At 40.4% G+C, this 7,362-nt stretch overlaps 1 long non-coding RNA gene across 1 annotated transcript; it reads left to right on the forward strand.

Annotated features, from left to right (window-relative positions):
- Positions 1 to 1,766: 1,766 nt before the first annotated feature.
- On the forward strand, positions 1,767 to 5,580 carry LOC144640266 (uncharacterized). The gene is made up of 2 exons (XR_013568315.1): positions 1,767 to 1,988; positions 5,277 to 5,580. It is a non-coding gene; the product is annotated as an uncharacterized LOC144640266 (long non-coding RNA).
- The last annotated feature ends 1,782 nt before the right edge of the window (positions 5,581 to 7,362 follow it).

Genomic DNA, 7,362 nt, shown 5'->3' on the forward strand with positions numbered 1-7,362 from the left:
GTCACTTTGAGGGATTTCCGTACCCAAATTCGCAAGTAGACAATCAGAAGCCACGATCTACTGTCCTGATATCCTACGATATCAAGTCACTGACCTGATATGCCACGATATCATGGCCACTTTCACGTAAAGTAGTGTTACCGTGCGACGAAAAGAAAAGAGATTTTACCAATAAAACAGAACCTCGTATTTTAAGTTAAGCTGTTTTTTTAGGTTGTAAAAGGAATAAAAGCTTTCCCGCCAAACCCGGCTAAACTTGTGCGCGATCGCCCGTTGCGCGATGTTTGCCGAAGAGTGCTGAAACATTCAGACTGCAGTCGAAGTTCCTAATGTTTTTGTTAAATTTTGATTATGAAAATGTGGAGAATAAAACTTCAAACAAACGAGACAAAAATTTTCAAAAGAGAAACTTGATAAAAGTGTCAAAGACAAAACAAATTCTTCTCGCAGGCCACACCGGGAGACGCGTGAAAGATTTCATTATCGTAACTACTAAAATTTCACCGGATTTTTGGTTGAATTTGGGTACGGTAAATACCTAATCGAACCTTTTTGGTACGCTTAGGCGGCATATCAGGCTTGTTTAGTCTTGCCATTGATATTTTGTCTCGACTGCGTCTCGCGAAAATACGAGTCATGGCTCGACCAAACTCGCCTGATATGCCGCCGAAGCGTACCAAAAAGATACGACTAGAATAGAAAAGACTATTAAGCTTTCAATGCCTATTGCAACTTACTACTAAAATCAACACTTTTGACAATGTTTGACTGTTGCCTAGAGTAAATGACAGAGCAAAGTCGAATTACAGTCTTCGAAGAGTCATTCTTATTACTGGCTATACTTGAACATTGACATGTACCTTTTTTAAAGAAAATTGTCCTGACAACACGAAAAAAGGATGGACGTCAGTTTCAGAATTACCTGTAAGACGAACTTGAGATATAAAATCATTTGAGACACTTGGTATAGATTAAGGGGTGAAAAAATCATAGCCTTCCAATTAATAAAGTTAATGGCCCTCCTCAAATGGTGCTCAAAAAATGGTGACCCTCCCCCAAATATAGTGGCCCTCCTCCCCCCCCCCCCCCCCGCTCCTTCGCTAAATAATGACAGGTCCCTTACAGTGTACACCCTTCATATGCGGAACTCGAACAATGAAAATGTTTTTAACACCCAAAATAAACGACCGAGTGCTTAGAAGCGTCAATTTCGTTTTACTCAAAACCTACACATGACTCACCTCAAAATTTTAGAGATTAGAAATTGGCTCTGAACATTCATGCAAAACAAGATAGAAATCTGAAAGATTGATTTTCGCAAATTAGGAAAATAGCTTAAAACTAAAGTTATACCCAGGCAGGGTTCATTGGTTAGTCTTAAGTTTTCAAACAAACAACCAATCAGGATGTGACATTTCTTTTGGCACGTGCGAGGTGAGCATTAATGGTTTCTTAAAGTGCAGGCAAACAGGAGCGAACAATTATGCCGCTTGGCCAATCACGAGCGAGAAGTTTTTCCCTTCGATATTCCGAAGGGAACAATTCATTCAAGAGTAATTTTTGTTCTTTATTTTATCAAAGCTGTGGCTAACTTACCAGTAAATAAATGACGTAACGTGTACTAGTTATGTTTGTGGGCTACACAGATATTTCAGGGCTGTATGATTTGCGCAATGGTCTCAGAAGTACTCTTGAAACCCTTTGGTCAAAAAATATTTTTTTTACGTGCATCGTATTTCCGAAATAAATGCAACAAAACTAAATACAATAATAAGAACTTTTAAAGTTTAAGTGTTCTAATTATTTTTCTACTGATTTCCTCAAGAACTCAATGAGCAGCGGATTATAACTGGCCATGGGCCTGAACCAATGTGGAGATCAGGCGCAACAACTTTACAAGGCCGCAGCCCTCAAGAGTTTGTCACACGGGAACCGTTGAAACTTGAACCATCTGGAAAGGTTACTATAGTATTGAGGCTAGTAGCAAGGTGAGTTTTAACAGGCTTGCTACAGTTTAACATAGCTTACCACGACTTTTATAACCTGGATATCACTGGATAGAAGTAGTAGTAGTAGTAGTAGTAGAAGTCTTTATTAAGAAGCTAGTCACAACAAACGTGTGGCTTTACAATAAAAAAAACAATCTAAAATAAGCTAAACTAGTAAAATGAACCTATTATATGTATCAGTTACAAGGATTTTAAGAAATAAATTTAAAAAGACATCTATTTACAAAAGTGCGTTTGAAACGTTCTGTTTTTACTTTAGGGAGTATAAAGTCATGGCCCCTTTCTCTAAGAGCTCTGTTCCGTTTGGGTGGGAGCAAGTCATATAATACATGGCCAGTGTCACTTGTGATTCTGTTGAAAAGATCACTGTCCCTATTCTTAATAACATCAGATATCAAAATGATCTTATTTGTATAGCCAAAACGATAGGCTCGCCGAAAGAAAGTGTCAATCCGATCTAAATATTTGCCTTGATAGGCGGAGCCCCACACTTCTAATCCATACAGAAATAATGACATTATTAATGAGTCGAAGAGTTTACTAAGCTGATCTTTAGTGTACCCATAATATTTGCATACCCTAAGAATATATAGTCGGCTAGCAGCTCTAGAAAGTAAACTGTCAACATGAAGGTCCCAGTTACAAGGATCTTCATGGAAGGTAATTCCCAAAAGTTTCAGCCACTCTTTTCGCTCAATCCCAAGCACTGGAGGAGGAGCAGGCTGAGTAGTTCTACTATGCAGTAGCATTTCCCACGTTTTTGACAAATTTAAAGACATCCTATTGTTGGCTGCCCAGCTCTCAAGGTTCTTAACTTCTGCGAGCGCCGTGTCAGAGTTCCTTCTAACAGGTACACTAATAGTGATATCATCGGCATATTTCGAGATCCCGTTGTTTGAATCAACTAGCTTTATATCGTTCACCATCAGAGAGAATAAAAGTGGCCCAAGGACTGTACCCTGTGGCACTCCTCTGTTAATATCAACATAATCAGTTATCTTTCCATCCACAACGACCCTTTGTTTGCGGTTGCCAAGGAAGCTTATGATCCAGTTGATGATATATGGATTAACATTAGTAGCTTTTAACTTTTCGCAGACAATTTTGTGAGAGACAGTGTCAAAAGCTTTACTAAAGTCAAATGACAGAACTCGAACAAAGTCTACATCATCATCTAGCCACCTGAGCCAATTATGTTGACACTTTATAAGCGCCATTGTGGTATTGCAATGTTTCTTGTAAGCAAACTGATCCATACCAATCACAGACCTTAGCTCCGTGAACGTCTCTAGTTTACAGACTAGCCTCTCAAACAATCTCATGATAATGTTTGTGAGGGATATCGCTCGAAGCTGGGCACACGAAGACAGTGGAGATTCTTTAGGAATTGGTGATATGTTGGCAAGCTTCCATGGAAGAGGAACTAACTGCTGTCTGAGTGAAGAGTTAAAAAGCTTGGTGACTATTGGAGCAAGATGGTGTGCAAAATCTCTCCACAGCCAATAGGGAAATCCGTCCGGACCTGGGGCTGTGCGCTTTAAACGAGTCATAAACCTTGTGACAGTAAGAACATCGAGAGTGGGGACGCGAGTTCCTTCCGGAATAGGTAACAGCTCCGGGGCTGAGTACTGTGTGTCCGTATTAATTCTTTGAAAGAACAGGTTTATGTCCTCAGGGTTGATAACAGAGCTGATGTTTGATGCTTTAGACTCTCTGCCAGTGATTTTGTTTACAGTATTCCACCAACCCTTGGTCCCAGTTCCATGTTCTTGATTTTCATTACGTACAGCCTGCACTTGGTTGTAGCGGATAAGCTCATTTATCCTTGCTTGTGTGTCAGTGCTCACCTCACCATATTTCCTAATGTTCCTGTTCCTGATGGTACACAGGTGTTTAACCAGCGGCGACATATAAGGGGGGTCCCGTGAGGACACCTTAACCTTGATCAGAGGGAAACATTCGTTGAATATCTCTTTGAGGGTGTTATCCAATAAGTGAATCGCCTCGGTGATATCGTCACACGACAGTACGTTGCTCCAAACGCATGCTTCCAACTTGTGCTCCATTTGAATCTTCCGGTGTTCCCTGACATCTCTAAAATACACAAACGACCTGTCAGGTTTAGCAGCGACGCGTGGAGTAACCATAACAGCTAAGTGGTCTGATCGAACAAGACCATTAAACACAACTGGTGGTTTCCAAATGTGTGGGCAGTTGGTAAGGAACACATCTAACACTCTATGAAGAGTGAATGGAAAACAGCTCAGCTTGAAAAAAATACGCCTCTTTCCCCTGTCAATGCTGTTTTACTGAAAAACTGTTGTCGATCGATTCTGTTCGCTTTTCCCATGTTGAAAGGGGCGCGGGGGAAAATTCCAACGCAAAACGTTTGACGTTGTAGATGTTTACCAGTTATATGTAAAACGCACGAAATCCGCTAAAATAACAAAAAGCTACATGTCCTTTCCTCCGTCTCTGTAAGGCACACAACGGAGCCTGGGAACATTTTATGGTTTCTACGCGGACTATGAGGTATATTTCGCAAGGGAAGGGAAAATAACTCAACACGTCGGGCTTCAGCAAGCCTTTACCAACGGGTGTCTGAAGTGGAATACACCTACATCCCATTTTTCGCGTCTTGCAATAGCTGTAATCGCCGTTTTCCTTGTAGTTGCTTAAATCTTTTTTATGTCCTTTTATTACTTTACATGATGGACTAAATATCAAATTCCCAGTTTTGTTTGTACGGTAGCTTGTCTAGGTATCCGCGTTTCCATCCCAGGCCTTAAAAGGGGTGTTAAGGGTTTTTTGGAGTTAAGTTGAACTTTTCTAGTAACCCCTAACTCCCTTTACAACCTCAATTGTTTTTCATTTTTTTTTACCCCCACCCCTCCTCCTGCTTACGTGGTAAGGCATTGCAAATGAACAACAAAAGAAATTGTTTTTAAACAAAATTATGTTCTTAAAGTTGTTCATCCATCATACTCATTTTTAATGTATTATTTTGTGAAGTTTTGTAACTGAATGGCAGCTGACATACAGAGTCTATTTTATTTCTTTTATACATACCCCAGTTGATTAATGATTGTTAAGTCCATCTCTCTATTTAACTCCCCCTCCCATCAATGGGTTTGGAATAACATAGACCCCTTCCACCTTCCGCGACAATTTTTTTCAAAATATCAGTGTTATATAAAGGACTGATTATTCAAGGATCCAACATTCAAGACCAGTTCTAACAGGAAATTATTTTTTTATTACTTTCAGAGAGGATGAGAGAGACCTCCGTTTACCCACGGGCGAATTCACCCCTCTTTCTACCTCATGCGCACCACCCGTGCCAGACTAAAGTGCAATACCATCATGGTATATCAGTCGAAGAAAAATCAAGAAATAATCTTGATAAAGACATAAAACATTGCAATTTGTTTAGATTTGTAGTAAACTCCTAGATGATTGTAATCTGGCCTAAAGCTTCTTAATGTTTCGTATAGCACTTATAATGGGCAGGATTGTCTGGCACTAAAACTAACTTATACTATGAAAATGATACATAAAGGTAAACAAAGACTGCCTGTGTTTTAAATCTTTCGGGGTTTTGCTTTAATAATTTTACAATATATAACCCACAGATCAGTGATGTCAGACTAGTTTGTTCAGCTACTGATGACGTCATAGCTGTGGATCAGCCGAAGTATATTTAGCATTTAAACGTGTAGTAATTTGACGAGTAAATCGTAAACGTGCGAAATTCTTTACTCGCTAGTTTTATTTGGGATTGCTATTGTCTTGCAAAATTGAAATTTTTATAGAGTACGTTTTTATAATTTGCTCACTGGAGATGCTAACCTCAGTTTTCCTTCTCCTCATTACCTATATAATCTTGATTTTTTTCCTGGCATCCCACGTAACTGATGCAGAGCAACCTCGAGCAATCAACGCGTGACGAAAAACGTGTCACGAAACACTTAGTTCTCTTGTGTACGAGGGAATCATATTATGCTTGTTTTTAACTTGACAAAAGACCAATACTCCTTTCTGACATTGTTCGTGTGTAGGGAAAAAAGGTTTTAGAGGAATTACGTCACATATTGTCAAAATCGAGTGAAAATTTAACTACTTTCTTCTACTGTACTGCTCTCGGTTACTGCCACTGTGACCTTGGGATTTCGACTACCCCCCTTTTTTGATAACGCCTCCCACCCTTATTCAAGGATGAAGGTCTGAATCCGCCACTGCTCTCTTCCACCTTTTGTACACCTCCCACCTCTATTCTCCTTGTTTCTCCTTCCACCCCGTCTGTTCCCTTCCTCAAGGTTTCGACGAGACTGCAAAACTGCTATGGATGCAAAATGCTATGGGAGGTTTGCTAAGCACTCGAGAAGCAAGAGTCGCACTCTGCTATCGCCTTGGGCGACCCTTACGCTTCTTTCGTGCTTAGCAACCTCCCGCGTGCATCCATAACTCAATAGTGCACCCGGTGGCGTTGTTAAGTCAATTTGACAAAGGTTATTCTACGCTTGAGGCACATTACAAAGACGGAGCAAACGACAATAGAAGAATATTGGATTGGTTTAGATAGTTATCTGAACAACCCACCGTACAAGAAAGGCGTACCATTGCTACCGACTCCGCTGGATCTGCTGCTTGTGCTATGATTCTTCATTAACCAGCAAAACAAGGCACGATGAGACTTCTCAACCATGTTATGGGGCTGCCAAATCGAGCAAGTTCACGTCACTTTCAAGAGCGATCAACCACAGTGACATTTATTTTCAGCTTAAATAAACTCCTGGACTTGAAGTTCTTTTCTTGCAGAGCCGAATGTTTTGAACATGTCTTCTAGCTCCGTTTTTTCATCAGGTAGCGCAATGCATAAATTAGTTAATCAGTGAATGCATAAATTGTGCTTCGCATCAAGAAGTCGAGGAGTGTGTGCTTTTACCCAATTTTCATCGAGTTTTATGCATTTTCGTGATTTCTTATACCGTCTGTTTCGCCTTGTTCATCGCTGAGTTTTTCACTTTTGTACAAAATTGAAGCACCTTTGTGCCATTTTGTGTTTTCCTGCGTTTTCTGTTTTCAGAGGAAAATGGCCGCCACTGATGACAAAGACGGGCCACGGCCGGTTCTACGGACAATCAGAATAAACAAGAGTCTAGTACTCTCATTGCTGTGCTAAAGTATAAAATATATTATTATTTGACTAGCTTCGTAAGCGGTCAAGATGAAACGAATCCCGTGCCCTGATTGGCTACCCGAGCGGTCAAGATGGAGCCATCTTGACCGCTCGGGATCGCCCGCTGTGTTCCCGCAAGCGAAAAACTTTTCCGTCTTAATCTTGAGCTATGAA

This window comes from Oculina patagonica, unplaced genomic scaffold (genome assembly GCF_052425735.1).
Source record: "Oculina patagonica isolate OP01 unplaced genomic scaffold, crgOcupat unplaced225, whole genome shotgun sequence".
NCBI classification, from domain to species: domain Eukaryota; kingdom Metazoa; phylum Cnidaria; class Anthozoa; order Scleractinia; family Oculinidae; genus Oculina; species Oculina patagonica.